The sequence below is a fragment of the Mus musculus genome, chromosome 14 (assembly GCF_000001635.26).
Source record: "Mus musculus strain C57BL/6J chromosome 14, GRCm38.p6 C57BL/6J".
Lineage (NCBI taxonomy): Eukaryota > Metazoa > Chordata > Mammalia > Rodentia > Muridae > Mus > Mus musculus.
Window position 1 is genome coordinate 61,634,326 of NC_000080.6, and position 21,300 is coordinate 61,655,625.

Below are 21,300 nucleotides of genomic sequence, written 5' to 3' on the forward strand. Positions count from 1 at the left end.
TTCCATGTGATTTTTTTCTAGGAAAATGAGCTTATGTAACATATTTGAAAAAGAAATTGTTCTAACAACAACAACAACAACAACAACAACAACAACAACAACAACAACATACCCAAATTTTATTTAATGGCTATGAAAGGAAAACTAAACTGATTGTTTAGGCCAAGTCAGGTATGGTGATCACTGACAACTGAATATGTATTTCAATTTGCTCATTTTTTACATGGAAATTTTTGAAATTCAAGTTGCAAGGCTGCAGAGTTACTCAGTGGTTAAGAGCATTTTGTTGCTGTAAAAGACCCAGGTTCAGTTCCCAGCACCCACATGGAGCCTAAGCACTTCCTCCAGCACGCACTGCAGACATACACGAAGGCAGAACACTCATACTTTAAAAAGCTCAAATTTCAGAACAGAAGATGACAACAATAATTCACACTAAATGTTCTGAGGATATTATCCCAGTGCATTTATGCTTAAAAGTGAAAAAAAAAATCACATTGTATCAGATTGTTATATTTGCAAATTTAAATTCCTACCCAAACCAGGTGGGTGGCTAAGTGTTGTGAGTGGAACATGCCTATAATTTTGGCACTCTAGAGATGGAGGTAGAAGGATTACTATACAGATTCAAGGCTAGGCAGATAAGCTGTCTCAGACAAAGAAAATGAATATACACCCCACCAAAATTCAGAACCTGGTATAACTGTTTAAATTTTACCGTCCCCCAACTGCCCCCTGACCATACAAGGGATCATATAAGCAGGGCTGTCCTGAATTTCACTCAATTGTTACTGATGACCTTGGTCTCCATCTCTCCTGCATATCAGGTCCATACACACTTACACATATATACATGCAGTTAAACTCACAAATTAAATAAAGAAATGTATAAGCCTTAAAAAAAATCTTTGCTTATTTGTAAACTTTAAAGAAAGGATTTAATATTTTGACTTCAGACTCGGAGATAGCAGGGACTTTCTATAAAATACTTTCCACACTAGTAAAGTTTCCTGAGGCAATGAAATCATTCTTGTTCTAAATTAATATCAAACATGAATAGAGTGTTAATGGGCAATTTAAGTTATTCAAGAATAAATAGAAAAATTATCAGATATATGGAAATATGATACCAAACACAAGTCTTCATTGCAGTGGTGATGGGTCACTGAGGAAGGAAGGAGCTAGAAACTAATACTTACAAAATAATAATTGTTGGGCTATTTAGAGGGCCATTTTAGTAATATCTTCATTTTAACATTGTTAAACCTAGAAAAAAAAGAGTAAAGACTTTAAAATTTGATCTTATTACATAAGCAACATTTTCAATTGATGTCAGCAATCACTGCTTTCTGATTCCTATACATTAAAAAAATTATATTTAGTTTATGAGACTATGTCACAACATATAAAGGGGGGAGTCTACTGTAACTTCAACTGCACTACAAAGTTACCAAGTGCTCCACAAAGGACAACATTTCCCAACATCTGAAAATACATTAAAAAAAAAAAAAGCTACTTCTAGTTAGAAATTAACATTAAAAAAAAAGTATTACACACACACACACACACACACACACACATTCATACATATTTTTATCCATGAGGATAAATAACTCTGAAGGGGGTCAAAAAATATGGAAATAAAACATCTAGAACATACCAGAAGAAAATATTGCTAAGAGGTGTCTGAGGCCAAAAATAAGTGAAACTAGCACTGCTGCAATTGTTTCCATGGCTGACTTTTACTTGTAAGAGAAAGGGTTTAGAGCCTTGCACCCTGGCAGAAATGTTTCACAGCCCATCCTGTAAAACAACCTTGAACTACCCCAGAGACTTCAGTCAGTTAGTGTTTTGTTTCTGAGGGATGTGATTAGACACTGCACTTGCACTTTTGAGGCAGCTTTGCTAATAGCCCAGACTGGCACTGAAATGTGGGGTACTCTTGCCTTATTTATCTTCCTAGGTGCTAGGATTACTGGAATGTGCCAGCATACCTACATACAAGTACTTATTACAAGATATAGCATAGAAAGAATACTCTAATTTTTTATACCTTTACCAGAGTATTCCAAGTGTGTATTTTATTGCAAAATACTTTCTCACAAAGTATCAACATTTCTTTTTATTTCAAAATACACTGATCCCCTTTCCCAATAATGCCTATATAAATCTCTATCCCAAAGCCAACTCTACTGAATGTTAAAAAAAATTTCCAATTACACATAAAGATCCTTATGTGCCAAGCTCTGATTTGATCTCATTGGGCTCTTACAATGTAACTAAAACCTTGATATGATATTTATGTCCTATATGTTTTTATACTATAAGTACAAATATAACTGTTACACATATACACTTTCTTGAAAGGTTGTTTTCTATTTGCTGAATAGTTATTCAGAATTTATACAACTCTTGTTTTAATGGCTATGTAGTTTATGAGACTATGTCACAACATATAAAGAGTCTACTGTAACTTCAACTGCACTACAAAGTCACCAAGTGCTCCACAAAGGACAAATTTTCCCAACATCTGAAAATACATTTTAAAAAAAAAAGCTACTTCTAGTTAAAAATTAACATTTTTTAAAGTGTTGAGTTTTATTTTTATTTTCCTTTTAGTCTTCACATCTCTTTTGTGTTTTTGTGTGCTTTGCCTGCGTATGTGTCTGTGTATTTCTTGCATGCCTAGTGCCCATAGAGGCCAGAAAAGGTTTTTTTGTTGTTGTTTTTTGGTTTTTTTTTGTTCCCTGGAACTGGGGCTGTAAGCTGCCATGTGGGTTCTGGGAACTGAATCTGGGTCCTCTGAAAGAGCAGCAAGTGCTCTCTTTTAACTTTTGAGCCATTTCTCTAGCCAGCAGTTTTTCTTAAGAGATCATTCTCTTCTGCTTTTAGTGCATATCTAACACAGGTAAAATTTGTCCCAAAACAGTTTCACAAAAATAAAGTTCTGATAATGAATTAGTCTTCATATGACTGAGAAAATACCAACATTTAGAAGTGTTGTAGAAATGATAAGCTTTCTAATTAGAACCTGAATTTTGTAGATCCAAGATTACCAGTGGCTGGGGATGATAAAGCCTGATGTAAATGGTTTGGTATGAACAATCCTTCCCACCCTTGCCCCATCTCATTTGTGGTATTCTTTTTAAAAAGAAAGAAAAGAAATGAGAGAAAGAAAGAGGAAAAATCTTTTAGAGCTTGTAAAAAGTATCAATTGTGGATACCCAGTATCAGGTCAGGAAAAATGCTTTATTTTAGCTTATTTTACTAGCCAGTCGATAGACATTTTTTAGCAGGAGTCAATCAGGTTAGAGGATACTTTCAAGAGACGATTATGCAGCTAACTTTTAGGTTAAGCATAGGCAATATTAGTATATCTATCTGTCAAACTACATTAACATATTAAAAACAGTACTAGCCTAAAAAAGCAATTACAACTTACAGTTAATATGCTTAATTTCACAATATCAGAATAGACTGTGGTCTCAATGAACTCAGATAAACATACCATATGGCAAAAGCTATTTTTGTTAGTAACAACAATTACGAAGTGGTATTGTGAGTTTACTCTGACTGGCAAAGCAAACATGAAGCAAGGAGATGGATCAGAAACAATTTTAATGAAGACAACGAAAGAGAAATGATGAGTATCTTTAAAAAATACAACTGCAAATGTCAGGCTTTAAATTAGGACACCGATTAACAAAAACAAACATCACTTGTAGTTTTCCATCAAAGTCTTATAGCTGAAACCCGAACTTTAACAGAGATCTAGTATTCACTCACCTAGGACTGTAATTATACAGACCAAAGAGGAGAAAAACATGTAGATTGAAGCAAGTTTCAATTAAACTTGTACAAGTCTACAAAACTATATCACTTGAAATTACAAAGTCTAATTTCTAAAAGATACAGAACAGGATATTTTATCACTTTAGAAATACAAGTATGGCCAGGCGTGTGCCCCAGCTCTCGGGAGGCAGAAGCAGGCAGATTTCTGAGTTCGAGGCCAGCCTGGTCTACAAAGTGAGTTCTAGGAAGCCAGGGCTACACAGAGAAACCCTGTCTCGGAAAAAAAAAAAAAAAAAAAAGAAATACAAGTATGACTAGAAATATAAAAGTTTAAGGGTAAGAAAAAAGTATAACAACATGTACATTTTCACCTCTGGCCTCTGTTGGCTCTAATAACTGACAACATGAAATATAGAATGTTTTTATTATAGTGAAGCTAACAATAATTCAGCCTTCTTTATATGAGGCTACAAAAGGAAGATAATGTCCTCAAAGACATACCGTGATAGAAATACTCCAAAGTGACCACAACTTTTCTTTTTCAAATATACATCTGAATCTGTGGTACAAACAACTTAATTATTAGTTAAGTCTCCTTATTCTATTAGCTTAAAAGTATTTAAAAAAGCACACATATTTGTAGAATTTTCAACTCTAACGTGAAATTTCTTAAATAAAAATTAAATATAACACCATTGAATAAACAGTTAAAAAAAATCCAAAAACCACAAATATTTACTATTCTCCTAAGGATGCACTGAAAAGAAAGTATCCTTCAAAAAACCATTCATCAAAGCACATATGGGAAGCCTTTCCACTTGTGTGCAAACTTCCTAGGCACTATGATTACACACTAACAGCACTCTGCAGTACAGCTAGCTGACAAGCAACAGCAATCACCCAACTTCAATTCTTCTAAGACACTTGCTTCTTCCCCATGATGCTCCTACTATTTAAAAAGCAAAACATATGCATCTAACTGAGAAAAAAAGTGCTTCTGTACACTTTATTTAATAGGTACACTTGTATCATAGGATAAAATTATTTAAGAAGGAATTTAAAAAGGGTAAGGTGGAGAATGAAGACAAAATTACTGCTTTGGTTATTAGAAAGGGAACCTACAAGGCATCTTAAAAAGTTAACACGTTAACAGTCTTCAGTTTCTAAGGCTACATGTAACTACTCGATTATCAAATCTCTCTGAAGAGTTTTAACAGTTTATCAGAGTGAGTGCACACACTTCCATAGTTGTACAAATTCCAATAAAAAAATTAAAATCGTACTTTTGCTCACAAAATGCCCTGGCTTCCTCCCAGGCACACGACCGGAATATACTACTTAGACAAAAATCAACCAACTACCTCCTCTCACCAAAAAAACCCCAAAACAGCACCACCACCCTGAGATTCAACCACTGGATATATAGCTTTGTGGTAGAGTGTTTGCTAGTACAAGGCTTTTGGTTCAATCTCTAGAATGGCAAAAAATAAATATAGCATTAAGTATTCAGCCAATATATATATTTTTCCCCTTTCAGGAATTGATCTGGGGCCTTGGCATGTGCTCTACCACTTGTAATAATACTTCTTAGACCTAGCCTAAAAGAGTTAACAAAACCCACAGCTGAAGTATTGCCTCCTCCAACAATCTGAGTTTCATCCCTGAAATATGTACAGTTGAAGGTCCCAACTCAACTGTTTTCTGAGCCCTGTGCATGTACCACCCCCACCATACAGTAATAAGATAAAAATTTAAAAATCACAAATATCAAAAAATTCCCGTTGTAATCTATGTTAAATATATTACAGCTAAATACTTAAGCCCAAAGTTATTAATTTATAAGATAAATAGGAATGTTTATTCTGTTAAAATACTTTAAAATGGTATTTATAGGACCTCAACTTTAAATGCAAGTTATCTTTCAACACTTTAAGTATTGATTCATAAACACTAGTTTGGATATTATTAAAAAACAAAATAATATAGATTAGAGCTAGATATTAAATTTAAGTAATACCTACTCTTGAAATTAAAAATTAAAAGTATGAAATGTAGCAATATAGTAAATTTAGGTATTTTGCAAAAACAATAAAATAACTGCATTTTTTTATCAAAATGAATAAAATTTTTTTCCACATAAATTGTCAGTGAAGAATGTTAGAAATAAACTATTAAAAATTTTACAGGATAGCATGGTAATTTTGAATATACTTATTTAGTATGAAAGGTATTTGTAATATAATTTATAACATTGAGTTGCTTATTTTTGTTGTTTTCTTTTTCAAGTTTCTCCGTGTAGCTTTGGCTGTCCTAGAACTCACTAAGTACAACAGGCCAGCCTCAAACTTACAGAAATCCTCCAGCCTTGCCTCTGAAGTACTGGGATTATAAGCATGTGCCACCACCACCCAATTTATAATATTTGGATATATAGAAATAGTAATGGGTTAATTTTAGAAATCACATTTGAAGAATGCTGCATATTTTCTTTCAAATTATATCAAAATAACATTATCTAGTTAATATCTGATAATGAAATGTCCAAAGTGGGGCTCATAGCGCTGAGAACAGAAATTATATTCCAAAGTCATATTTTAAAAAAAATTGAAGACTTAGAATTAACTAAACATTGCCTGTTGAAAAATGTCGATCAGAAAGCATCAGTTCTGATACATTAGGGCTTATTTTGGAAAAAAAAAATAGGGATATTTGTTACTTTAGAAAACCACAATATATACATGTGCAAAACTGCTTTACACAAACATTTAAAATGTTCAAGTTAATTTTATTATTATTTAGCAAATCTTTGCAATACTTTAAAATCTCTATCAAAGAAAACAATTCTGACATTTCAAATGCAAGTTTATGAACTAGCATTATAAATCACAATAATTTTAAGGCCCCTCATCAACAAATGTTAAATTAGCCCCATCCTAGTTTATTAAAATAGTTCTTCATTGTAACGTAAATATCTCAGTAAGATAGAAATAATGATAGTACAACTGTACTTTAAGGGCAATTATTTTTCCTGAAACCTTGATCATGCCTTTAACTGAAAGTAAAAATACTATATTCAAGATATAATTAACTATAACTGGAGAACAATCTTAACTAAAACATTTAAATCAATTCAATAAATCTCTGTCCTCAAATTCTTACCTAATAAACCACATTTTAGGAGAATTGGAAAGATTTGCAAATTTGATTTACAACATGTCCTTTAAAGGGTGGTTAAAGGACACCTAATCATTTATAACTGTAATAGCTTTTATTATTAGCCAAATTAAGGTTTCTTACTGTATCATAAGTGGTCAACTATAAGGAAAATTTTAGTATCTACTATCGCTTTCAAAAGATACTAAATTATTTAACAAGCTAAATTTCCTATGTTCATAAGCCAGTTTATAATTATAGAGAGAACAATAACATGATGTCAAATATTTGGTTCAAACAATAAATTCTAAGACTCTCAGGTACATAAATTTTAAACTCTAAATTCGAAACAACCACATATTTAATTCTTTACCTACACTATAAACTCATATACTGCTTTCTCCCTCATTTAACTCATTAAAACTGTGTCAATTATCTGAGTTAAAAGATATAAATTAAATGTCGATCCCTGTCAACCCCCAAGACACTCCATTTTCACCTTATTACTCTCTAACCTAAAAAACACTGGGTAAGATAAAGGAAAAGTTTATTCATTCTTCACACATCAAAACTGTTTTGTCATAATTTAACATTTCTATTTTACCTCAATTATTAACAAATGTGCATTTCTGGATTATCTATCTCATAATATAAAAATATCAAACTCCAGTTTATTAGTATTTTTTTGTTGTTGTTTTTTTTTCGAGACAGGGTTTCTCTGTATAGCCCTGGCTGTCCTGGAACTCACTCTGTAGACCAGGCTGGCCTTGAACTCAGAAATCCACCTGCCTCTGCCTCCCAAGTGCTGGGATTAAAGGCGTGCGCCACCACGCCCGGCGTTTATTAGTATTTTAATATGGATCTTGACACTCTAGCATTCTTAAACACACCTAATAATGTGTTCTAAAATATTTAAACTATTTAAAGCAAAAGGTTTTATGGGCAGGAAAACTGTATTTTAGTTTTAAGATTAAATTGCACTTAAGAAAACCAAAGCTTTGGGATTTGTTATTTGTTACTTATATTCATAGTCAGTACATAGTCAACAATTCTAAAGAAAAGTAGTTGTAGTTTAGCAACTGTCATTTTATTTAGCAAATATCATTAAAACTTATGGCTAATACTTTATTAGAAAAAAAACTAACCAAGTAATATTTAGTAATAATATCAATATATTCATTTTTATACCAGATTACCATCTAGGAAATAACAATTGTTTAAGCTGAACACTATCTGAAATGCTCAAGTAAATATAAAAATCAAGTAAAAAAATGTTAGAAAAATGGAAAAAAGTATTCGAGAATAAGGTAGTAGTTATCGCAAGTTTAAGTGTTCTATAACTATCTTTAGAATGCTGTAACATTGATATTAACAATGCACTGAGTATGTATGAGTAAAATACTTATTTCTGCTTAAGAAAGTAGGGCTTTTTCAATTTAACCAAGTTGTGACTTGGTTAGGAAGGTACTTGGAATACTTCAAATTTTCTTAAAATATTTTCATTAGTCTTATCTGATTTTTAGACTCTACCTACTTCTCCACTTGTCAAACAGCCAACTACTAAATTCCACTTGACTTTAAAACACGTCATTTTGTAACAATAAAGTCCACTACATAATTAAATACCTTACATAGCACACTGTAGTAACACCCTCAGGAAAAAGAAAAATCACCATATAGACTTTGTTCTTTATTAGGGAGTGGGTGGGGGAAGGTAAATTCAGATAGATCTACAACATAACTATGTTTTTAAAAATCTAGAATTTTAACAAGCCAGACACTTAGATTCAGCCAATTCACAAGATTTGTTTATTCTTTGCTTATTGATTTTAATTCATTCAAAGGTTTCAGAATTACTATTAAGTCCAATTATATTACAAAGATATATAATAATAGGTTCTGAAAATTTGTTAGTATAAAGCATACATACTGGCACATATTTACAATTCCAGCACTAAGGAAGAGGTTGAGGCAGAAAAATTAGTAGTTCTAGGCCAGCTTAGAATCCATAGCAAGTTCTTGGGTAGGTGTAGAATTAAGAAAGAAAAACAAACACACACACACACACACCCACACCCCATTAGTATACCTTAATCGCCTATCATATTCCAATGCATTACATGGGCATTCAATCAAAGAAACTTTGGTTGTTTTCCAGAACTGGTATTCTTCTAATGGTTAAAATCTGCAATAAAAATGGTATGTATTACTACATGAAAACACTCAACAGATAAATATCTCCTGTAGTTCCTTCCAGTTGATCTAATCCATCTTGACAATACTCAAAGAACCACTACTCTGAAAATGTTTTTAGAACAAAAAATAACTTATTAAAAACAAGTAATAGGCATTATCACCTAAAGCGTCTTCCAAAAAAAAAAAAAGTAAGTTTCTGCTTTCATTTCTCTGTATGACATTCATTTTCAAAGTAACTATGAAAGAACTGAGAAAGAGTATAAAAAATATTCTTTGTAATTCTAAAATCTGTATAGCTTAAAAGTATATAAGGATAAAGATAAAATTTGACTATCTTTCCCCTAAATTACTAAATGAATCAATGATGACAAATTGCTATTATTCTCACCTTTAGTATTGCTATACTTGAGTGAAATATTTCCAAATCTTTTATTACAGTTCTACCAATTTAAAAATTTTAAACAATTGAGAAATAAATGGACCACTACTAGACTAACCTTTTACTGCTCCCAAATCGAGGTGAAAATGCAACGTTATTTATTTTTTTCATTTGTTTCACCCTTTCTGGTTCTTAATGACTTAACAGGTAACAACTATATTAAAAGAACAAATTATTAAATTACCAAAGGGGTAAAAATACTACATATGAACCATAATGCTTTGTAGGAGTTTTCTACTTTTATTTAAGAGTGGCTGAAGCAAGAAATAAAATAAGCAATGAATACCAATAGCCCCTTTATGTCTGTTGCTAAATATTTGATTGTTTAATGGGAAAAACGCTATTTTTCAAAAGATAAAGTTTTTTTAATATATTTGAGTGCATTGAAATATAGGTATCACAACCTTAAAAATAAAACAATTAAAAATTAAATGTTAAATTTTCATATAGTAATATGTTTTTAAGCAGTGTAAGAATACTAGATAATAATGAACAAAAGGTTTGGATATAAAATGTTTATGACAGAAAGAAAAAAATCTCAAAGTAAAACTTATTTATTAGTTTATTGTTTATACATAGAAAACATTACAAATCTTTCCTGTGTAACATTTCTTTGCTCAAATAAGAGCACATTAGATTCAGAACTTCAAGAAAAGTATTAAGAATAAATCACACACACACATGTATTTATTAACTCCATTACTTGAAACCTGTCTCAAAGAAAAATCCATTAAAGCATCTTTTATAAAGGCAAAAAAACAAACAAAAAAAACCTTAACTACCAGAAAGCATTATTTACAGAATTTATGATCATTTGTACATACTAACTATCAGATATTACATAATAGCAACATTTTTAAACATACACGATCACTCTTAAGACAATTAAGACACGGTGTAAGGTTCTAATAGTGCAATCTCTTGGAAGTAAGTGCTTTATCTCATTTCTCAACACTTAGTTGAAATAAGGTGGTATTTTATTACTGATTTCCTTTACTTTTATGAGATTTGAGACCACAAAGTTACAGCAAGTCAAAATCTGAAATCTAATTATATGCTAAAATTAATTGCAAAGCATATAGTTTCTAAATTTGTGCAATTAAAAAATAAAAAGGGTAAACTATACATAGTCTTACAATTCTTTCTAAAATGTGCTGTTCTAATTATAATCATACTATGTTTCTCATAAAAGGGGTTAAAAGGAAATCAACGTGGGGATTAAGTGTCATTAAAAAAAGAAAATAAAAAAGACAAAAGCCCTTTTAAGATTAGAAATATCTTACGATTTGAGATTAACTTCATTTCCATAACTGTAAATTTAAAATCTAGTTGTTGAAAGCTTATTGAAGAAATATTCAATATAGTCTGGAAATTCCTTTCTGTAAACTCAATCAGCTGACCAATAGTTCTAGACTGAAGACTTTGTCAACATTCTTTTTAGTTACTAAACACAAATAAATACACGAATAAAGTCTTCAGGAAACAAAAATTAAAAAGCAGCACACAAAAGAGAAGAAAACATGGGAATCAGAACATGAATACTCCCTTGAAATTTTTATCCTTAGATTTGGTTCCTAATAAACAGTAAAACAGATACTAATTTAATGGTATACAAAAACTTGAGGCTAAATTTTGTAAATGTACACTGAAGACAAGTTAATAGGCTTTTTAAAATTGTCTAAAATTAGACCTTTAATTGGAACTAGTATAAAGAACAAACAAATGAAAATCAATGCTACCAGGGAAACTGATACTTTTGTTCCACTCTCCTACAATAGTAAATGGAGTGCCGGGAGAACTATATCAGCACCATTCCTCAGTGCTGTTTTCCTGTGGTAATAAATAACTTTTGCAGCTTTCACAAAAGAATAGAAAATTGGAGTAATCAGTTTCTGTAGAAAAACACAGATAACTGCATATAAACATTTAAATAAGTAGGTATATATCTATTGGAATTCTTCCTTCTACCTAGTATTACATAAAACATGAAAATATTTTGAATGTTGTGAAATTTATTTAGGTGCTAGTGTATTCTAAATCAATACGAGAATTAGTTTAAATAAAGAATATCACTTTCAAAGAGTTGGTAAAGCAAACAAATGAAAGAAAAAAAAAAGAAAAAAATCTTCAATTATGGTCTTAATATAATACAAATCCCATAAATGGAAGTGTCAAAAAAATAATTCAAAGATTTTCTCCATTCCCATAATTCTCTTCCAGTCACATAATTTGAATAAAAATTAAAATACAAAAACAAACCAGTAAAAAGCAAGACAGGGTTTACATATGATTACATGCAGAATAGAAATGAGTCGTATAATTTAATAAATAGAATTTTATAGATAATTTTATGAAAAGATCCAAGATAAACAGATTCTGAAAAAAAGAAAGATTATGGGTTCAGTAAACATAATTATCATGAAAGTAATACAAAGTAGAATGTATTTATTATAAATTAATTTACAGTCCTATACATTTATAAAAATGTTTTCATTTGAATATTTCTAAATGCATGTTTGTCTTAAATTGAAATAATGCCTCAAAATTTCAATTATTTGTAAGATATAAAAATTTAAAAGTTCCTTTCAAAATCATCTACTCTGAAAACCACACCCTATTATCAAGATGGAATTAAAAGGAATGACAAGCAGGGTAATAAATATTGACGCCTGTCTCAAGTAACACTAAACAAAAACTTTGAAACCAGTCAAAGAAACCAACACATATGCACTGCTCGATACAACACATTCTCTCATAATGAATTTGTAAAAGGAATGCATTAATATATATGCTCACCTGTGCATATTTACTTGTTATATTCTCAACTAAGAAACATAAATGACTCGTAAACTAAACTTTTAAATCCACTGCAATGGCCCAGTTAGAAAACATTTAAAAACAGATTTGCAAAGTTCTAAGAGTACATTCAATTTTTACAAAAAAAAAAATGTAGAACAGATTAAGTTTAAAGTTCACTTTCATCAAAATGAAAGAAACAATTTTCCCTTAATATGTATCCAATAAATACATGAAGACTGAGACGGAAAAATTTTATCAAAGGAAAAACCAAACACCTTAGATCCTTCGGAGAAGTTTTCAACTAATGAAGAACAGAAATGTCTTATAACTCCAACAGCAGAAATACAGTTTTCTGAAAACAGCCTCTTTAGTTTTACATTTAAATATATATATTTCAGAACCATCTGAAAGGCTTTTACGGAAGAAACAACTCTATTATGTACTAACTTAAAAAAAAAACTCCGATTTTACATTTTGTATTTATTTGAATAGTTCTCTGTCTAAACACAGTTTTTCGTAGGTCAAGAATTATCAGCTCTGGGATCAACATTCAAACCCCCCAGTCCCGCTTCCTTCCAGCCAATCAGTGGGTAAGAAGCCCGGCGTTTGGGAGCTCCGTTAGACTCAATTTGAAAAACATCACATTGCGCTCCTACTCTTCTGGAAGGGATCTAAATGAGGGCGGGTCCCCCAGTTTTCACAGACACACACCAAATCCAGGGTTCTGATAAAATTCCAGAGGGAGAAAGCTCTGTAGGGGGCCTGCTCTGACTAGCAAGTCACCGAGGGTCTCCTGAAGCCTGAGTCCTCGGCGAATAACCGAGAAGCTGCAGCAAAAGCATCCGCAGAGGATCACTAAGGCAGGTCCGTGCGACCCTCCCGCAGAACGTCCCATGAGCTAAGGGTTAATCTAGGGGTGCTGAGGGAGGAAAGCGACACAAGAGTTTAACGTGGACTCTTCACAAAGACTAGTACCTAGCGAGCATTACCTAAAGTCAAAGCTGTCACTGGCTCATTCAAGAGCTGTCGACTCTGGGTTGACAAAAAGCCAACAGCCAACGAAGAAAAAAAAGAAAGAAAGAAAGAAAGAAAGAAACCCCCCCCCCAAAGGAAAGACAACTCCGCTTTCTTCCGCCTCAGCGTCAGGAGTACCCAAGGAAAGTTGAGGACTGCAAAATGACCGTTAAATCGTAGGTGCAAAGGCTTGTCGGCAGGAGACACCAAGTTTCACGCTACTTTTCCTTGAGACGCTGCGATTCAAGGACCGGAGAAGGAAAAAGTCTTCTAAGAGCCCGACGCCAGGAAATCGCAAGCTCGCAGCCCCGTCCTTCCCTTCACCCCGACACCCCTCCCCCTCGAGCGAGAGAGGGGACCGCCGGGAGAGCAACGACAAAATGACCCAGCTGGATGCGGCCATCCATCCATCCGCCGCGCCCGGGGTCGGGATCCGGCCCGGGACCGGCCCGGCCGGCGTCGTTTCTTCCCCGCACTCCGCAGCGCACCTCGGGGGCCGCGGGCAGCCGTCTCTCCCGCGACCCAAGTTTCCCGGCAGGAGACGGCCTGCGCCCGGACCGCCGTGCACACCGGGGAGGGCGGGCGGGCGCCTGTCGCGGGCGACCCTGCCGCGCCGGCCTAGCTCCCCGGCCGCTCGCGCTGACAGGTCGGGCGGCGGCCGCTCGGCCGTGTCCCGCTCAAACCGCGCCTCCCCTCCCCCAGCTCCGCGCTCCCGCCACCCGAGCGCGGCCGGACGCCGCCCATCCGAGGACACCCAACTTACAGCAACCGGATCCCCTGGGGGAGCTTCTGCCGCGAAAGTGAGGGCAGACCCCGAGTCCGGTCCCTGCTCCCCTCACGGTCCTCCGGTCCCATCGCTGCCACCTCTCGAGACCCGCTTCGCTACTTGAGGCTCTTACCGACTGCGCCGCATCTGGCGAAGCCCCACCGACTGCCCTCTGCTCTAAGTTAATTTTTTTGATGATTTTTGGGGGATTTTCCGGCGTGATCCTAGCGTCGCGCTAGGCTCGGACAGGTTATCCCTTCCCTCCCGCTAGATTGATGAGATCAGGCATCACTCGAAAATGGCGCCGAAAGCGCTGAGACTCCTCATTCAAATTCGTTAGAGCCAACCCCGCCGCCCCGGGGCATGCCGGGAACGCGGGCCGGCTCCACAGCTGTCCCTGCCTCCCCCCACCCACCCCCGCGCGACCCTGCTGCGCATGCGGAAACTTCTACCTCCCTCTCCCCCGGCACATGCGCAGGATCGTCGTGGCGCAAGGCTCTCTACTTCCTCGGTTCCAGTCCCCGCTGTGTCTTGCGCTCCTGTGTGTGCCTGCGTGGCCCCTGTGCGGCAGTGGAGGTGGTCAGCTTTCGGACACTACTCCGGTGACACACTAGTGATGAAACAAATCAGGGACTATCTTAAGAGTTTCGTAAAAACAAGACAAAAACCGCTTTTAACTAAACTCCAAGCCACCGAGTGCGCCTTCGAGCCCTGGGTGGCCGCTCAGGAACTTAAAACCGCGTATCGCTGTCGTGCTCTCGCCCTCCGCCAGCGCCTCCCAGATCTGTCACACCTAAGCCTAGAACCATCTCACGAGGTAGGAATTTTACGGTTCAATCACACGACCAGCGGGCGGCTGTCACACCCCGACGTTTCCCTCCACCCCAGACCTCGAGGTGTGCGACCAGCCCACCATGCACAAGCCTTTGGATTCTGAACTGGAGACGGAGCTTTCGGTTCTGGATTGGAGCCGAAGATGTACAATCTTTTGGACGTCACTAGGGTACTTTTCCAAAAGAAAAAAAAAATAGTGCTAGAGTAAATTATGGACTCACCAGATAGGTTTCCCGTTGTATGAAGCCCCGAAAAAGTTGTAAGAGCCACTGGGTACTGATAATGTGGTACGCATTGTTATCAAACGCTTTGTGGATCAGGTGTCTCACTGCCCACAACACCTCTATGAAGTAGGTATTATTTTTGTTTTATGGCTATTGAAACCTGATGTTCCGATTATAAATTCTGCCGTCTTGCAGCTGGTGAGAGCAAGCTAGGTAAACCGCCTTTAAAAATGACTCTATAACAGGACAAAAAAAATGAAGTTAATATTTTAATTTTTCTTACAAAAGCATCTTTTGATCCTTTGCTTGCAAGACATTGTCCCTTCCACTAGGCTAATTAAGATGAAGTTTTTAAAAAGAAAAACTGCCATTGCTCCTAGATGACTATAGGGCTGTGTTTGGTTATGTTTCACTTGATTCTCATGGATTTTTAAAAAATGACTGTGAGTGTTTTGTTTACATGTGTGTATGTGCATCTTATATGTGCCTTCAAACATCAAGAGAGGAGGGATTTCCTGGAACTATGCTAAAACTAAGCCTGGGTCCTTGGCAAAATCAACAAGTGCTCTCAACTGCTGAGCTATCTCTCCAGCCTTATCAAATGTTGCTTTTCAAAACAGAACCCAACAGTTTAAAAATCAGGGATATTACTATGTTTGCTCTAGTTTTTATTATAAAAACAACTTGTGATGAATTGTAACTTTAAAAAATATCTTCTTTATGGCTTTGAGGCTGGCCTAGAACTCAATTTTGTAGCCCAGGCTCAGGCTGATAATCCTGCTTCAGTCTCTTGAGTGCTGGGATTACAGGTTTGTGCCACCACACCCTGCAGAATTGTAACTTTTGAACATAAAAAAAAGATACATCTTGTTATTATGTCCGTTAAAGCCATGGATATGAAACTTAAGCACCAAAGAGGAAGTGCACTGGAGAAGGCGTCCATGGTTTGCATCAGTGAGGTACAACTGGAAAAGAAGAGACTTTAGCAACCAAGATCAAGACTGACATGGCTGAATAGTGTTCGGCCATCTACGTTTGCTCCGACTAAAACTTATATGGCCATCTCATTTAGAATATTTAAGTCCCATATAGTTAAGATTCGTTTAAAATCTTAACAAACCACAAATCCTCATTGAGTCATTAAAATGGGAGAAAACAAACTCAAGTAACAAAGCTCTGTGCGTCAACAGAAAGCCACTGGGGAAAATGATCTTTCCACCACAAGAGGGTGCACATTCCCGAGTTACATTTCAAAGGGAAAAAAAAAAGATTTTTCTATCAGATCATCACACTCAGGATTTAAAAGCTTGGAAGAATGTCCAATCTGAATTTTATAACTCCAAAACATGTCACACCTTATGAGACTAACGAATCCCACTCTTTAGATAGTAATTAGTATTTGGATATCAGGGTGTACATTCCCATCTGTATTCTAGAAAGGCGTTATCATCTCTGTCTGCCCACTTCCACCCACTCAGTTTAAGTCTCTGTATACAGCAATACTCTCTATACTTCTGTAGGACCCAAGCCACATTTAAAACCTGGAATGCAATCACCAGCGAGCGAACGGTAAATGTGGATACTATGGAAAACAGGTCTTGACATCTCAGCCCCCACCCCCCACCCCCTGCCTTCCTACTATTTCACATAGGAAGTGCAACTGATGGAACACTGACTTCAGGATATTAACTTAGTTAAAAACTGTAAAAGCACCCTCATTCAAGAGAGACTCAATGTCAGAATCAGAAACCCTTTTGAATGGTAACTTGAAAACCACAGATTGTTTAAACACTGCTTAGCGGTTTGCAGGTTTAGGTCTATTGTTCTTGCTTTTTGTTTTCTCCTAGACAGGCTCCTCTATATAGCTCTGGTTGTCTTGGAACTCACTATGTAGACCAGGTTGACCTCAAATTCACAGAGATCTACCTGTTGCTTTCCCAGTACGGGAAGTAAAGGTGCATACCTCTGTACCCAGTTTTCAGCACCCTTTTATGTTCCTGTTGTTAAAAAACCAACTAGAGTTTCAAATCTATAAAATGTTATTAGATCATTTGCTGCCTCTTGTAGGGAAACAAGTTCTCTTTCTCCCTAAATATACATTACTTGCCTGTGCCCCGCCCCCTTTCTTCTGAACTTTTCACAGGCAAACATGGGTCCTAGCTCTTCATGTCTATATTCCTGGGAGTGCATTTCCTGACAGCCTGATAAACATACACTTGAACAGCATTTTTACCATCATGTTACAATTTTTGAGGTTGGCCCTTTATAGTATTCCTCCCTCCCTGACAGGTGCCTGTCTCGGCCAGGGAATGCTTTTAATTGTCCTATTTCTTTTAGCATCCTTTGTTCTGGAAAATTTCCACTCTTTGTCTTGTAAGTCCTTGATGTATTTGAAGGATACAGAGTCACACATTTTCAGAATAATGTTCACTCCATGTTTCCTTACAGTTAGATGGAGACTATGCATTTCAGCCTTCAGTACTGCACAGACTCTGTTGCCTGTCCCTCAGAGTGTCACTTGTAGAACATGACACCCATATATTACTCACTGATGATCATAATTTTGATCCCCTTGTCAATGTGTGACCACTGTATAGTTACTCTTTTTTCATTCCTGGAAATAGACAGCAGTTTGTGGGGACATTATATCCCACTCATCAGAAGTTCCTTTTATGTTCAGCATTCATAATTGCTTATATAGTTTATATGATGGATGCAAGATGATTGGACAAATCCACAGCCCCTCTTCAGTTTCAGCCTATAGTACTCTCCTGTAAACAAAGCCCTTCTGGTTCCCTGCTTACTATTCAGAATCTATATGAGTACATTTGAATTCCTGTTTCTCCACTTCTATATTTGCTTATTCTCATTTATGATGTCCATCTACAAATATTTTTCAAAATTCAGATTTTTTATGTGCATATTTTGCCTATGTACATCATGTTATGTCTGGTGCCTTTAGAGGTCAGAAGACAGACAGTATCAGATCCTCTGGAACTGGAGTTGTGAGCCAACCTGTGGGTGCTGGGACCCAAACAAAGATCCTGTACAAAAGCCACAAGTGTTCTTAAGTGCTGAACCATCTCTCCAGCCACTCTGCCCATATTTTATTTGTATATTTGTGTACTGTTTTTCTGAATCACTTAGGGTAGGTTACATATACCATTGCCTTTCACCTCTAAGGTTAAACTATATAATTATTTTGATATTCAAATTGTCTTATGTGTAACTAGTAGAAGCACTTTCTTTTGTAGCTTCTGTTAACATTACTTCATTTTTATTTTTAAAAAGCACTCCCTTAGTTGCTTGTATAATGAGATAGTACATTTTTATCTCTTACTTAAGTTTGCTTTTCCATGGAATAAGCCTTTTCCTTTTTAAGAGGGCTGTTTCCATGTTAGTGGAAAATGATCTTAGGGAGCAAGGTTCAGTATGCTTACTGGTACTGGATTATCTGCTTCTTGCAGCTTGTAGGAGACAGTCCTGCAAAATATATTTGCGTGTGTGTGTGTATGCTCACAAATATTTATATACAAATCTTATAATCTGTAAAGGATATAAATTTAATTTTAAATTACATATAGTTTAAAGACAACTATAGTGACATAAAGTTCTAGATAAAAGAAATGAAATCCCCAGCCCTCAGAGGCAGGTAGGACTCCATGAGCTCAAGGCATCTGGTCTATAGAAGGAGTTCTAGGACAGCCAGGACTACACAGAGAAACCCTGGTCCTGAAAAACTGAAAGGGGTTGGGGGAGGGGCATGAGGAAGAAATGAAGTCACACCCACACCATCAATTCATATAGTTTTCATGTTCCCTTTTAGTCAGTGTCTATATACATAATTATATAGTTTCATAGTCCTCTTAATCCCTTTTCACTTAACATGCCATAAACATATGAGTTACTATATAATTTTCATAATCTTTATTTTAGAATGTTCTGAGATATGTCATTAGAATTTTCTATTCCTGGGCATTTAGCCTATTTCTAGTTTTTGGTATTAAGATTCTGAAATGAACATTTTTATACATATGCCCCTTTTAATTTAATGTTTTATCAATTGATTGGAAGATTTCCTAGAAGTAAACTCTTTGTGGGTTTTAACATATGTTCTCACAGGGAATGGAACAAACATTTACCAGAATTCAAACTAGAATCGGAGATGGAGACAAAAAAAGAGTAATCTCTTTTAGTAGACACTTGAATATACAGTGAAAGATAAAATTTCCAAACAATTATAGCCTAAAAATAGAGGAAGATCATGCAATCCATGGAAATGGGTAACACAGGAAACTTAAAGGAGGTAGTAATTAGACTGTGTGTCGAAAGAAGCTTGGTAGAGAGCGCGCTAGGATTAGAATAAGTTGTGTTAGTATACAAGGTAAAGGAGAGGTAGGCCATAGAAGGCATTTTAAGTAGAATCATTAGAGTGTAAGAAAATGGAACCGTTGAGAAGAACCTGGCATTTCAGATAGCTGTATAGTCTGCTATAGTTTGTAGCTTGGGTATCTTTGAAAGCCAAGAGTAAAGTCAGCCTGCTCAACTGGATAGAGGTTAGACCATTAATGGTTTTATGTGCTATTTTTATATTGATACAATTGGAAAATCTTAAACAAATTAATTTGGTTGATTTTTGTCTTTGCTTTTGTTTGTTTGTTTTTCTCAGAGACAGGGTTTCTCTGTATACCCTGGCTGTCCTGGAAGTAGCTCTGTAGACCAGGCGTGAACTCACAGAGATCCACCTGCCTCTGCCTCTTGAGTGCTGGGATTAAAGGCATGAACCACCACTGCTGCTCTGCCCAATATTGAGATCTGTATTTTAGAAATGTACTTTCTAAATGAAGGGCTGGAGAGGTGGCTCAGAGGTTATGAGGGAATACTTACTGCTCTTAAAGAGGACCTGAGTTCAGTTCCTCTTTTGTTTTGTAAAAATAAACACATAAATACTTCCATCTCAGCATTGCATTCACATAAAAAACATACAAATACATATACATAATTAAAAATAAAATGAATCTTTGAAAGGAATCCACAAAATTTTCTTAATGAGGTTACTCAGAGAACAGAGAGGTATGGAGAAACTCCTTTGGAGAGAACTGTCCAGGTAAATTATTGAGCACTTGAACTTGGAGGAGAAGAGGCAACAAGAGTGAAATAAGGTATAAAAGAAAAAGGAATTATTTGTTAGCATGCAGGTAAATATTCCTAGGTAACTACTCAGCACTTACTCTGTGCTGCATGGATTTTATATTTTTGTTAGTTATCAAGTATGTTAACGGTGAATAAAACAACCACACTTTTCCTCCTATGGTCTAATGAGTAAAACCAGACATTAATAATCTTACAAATCACAACTCTCAGCAGTAACAAAGTACAGGGTGTTGTGAAAGCATTGTAATACAGGCAGCTCACACTGGATATAAATAGGGACTTTTTTGGGGGTGTGTGTGTGCAAAAGTGCCATAGAGTGAGTGCATTTGGAGGCCAAAGGACCACATGGTTTTTGGAATTGAACTTAAGTTGTTAGGTTTGGCAGCAAGCACTTTACCCACTGAGCTATCTCTCTGGCTAAACAAACGCCCTACCAGAATGTCCAAAGATAGCTGTGTCTTCATCTCTGGAACCTACTAAATACATAACCAACATGTCAAGAAAGAATTCAAGTTCCGTTTGAAAGTAAGACCACTATGTGGTCTAAAACTCGATTATCCTAGATTGCCTGAGTAGACCCCCATCACTGTTGGTCTTTTAAGTGTGGTAGAAGCAGCATCAGAGAAGTGGCGGTGTTGAGAGGTGAAAAAGGCTCAACCAGGTTTGAAGATGGAAGGTTTGGAGCCAAGGAATAGCTTGTGAGCTCCAGAAGCTAAAAAGGGGTCTCATAGAGCCTTCAGAGGGATCACAACTTTGCCTCCTTCTTAGTTTTGTGATACTGAGACTCATTTTGGATTCCTGACCTTCAAAACTGTTTACAGCCATTAACTTTATAACTGTGTAACTGCACAGCAATAGGAAACATGTAACCAGCCATTGTCTTTGTTTTTACAGCATTTATGTGTGTTGTGTGTCATGGGGAGGGGGAC

The 21,300-nt window shown here is 35.9% G+C and overlaps 1 long non-coding RNA gene across 1 annotated transcript in view; it reads right to left on the reverse strand.

The window, feature by feature from the left end:
* Dleu2 (deleted in lymphocytic leukemia, 2) overlaps nt 1–21,300 on the reverse strand; it is a 79,538-nt gene that overhangs the window by 31,490 nt on the left and 26,748 nt on the right. The window contains exons 2-3 of the long non-coding RNA NR_028264.1: nt 9,035–9,130; nt 1,200–1,266 (exon numbers count right to left, since the gene is read on the reverse strand). This is a non-coding gene — a long non-coding RNA (deleted in lymphocytic leukemia, 2). The remainder of the gene's footprint in view (nt 1–1,199; nt 1,267–9,034; nt 9,131–21,300) is intronic.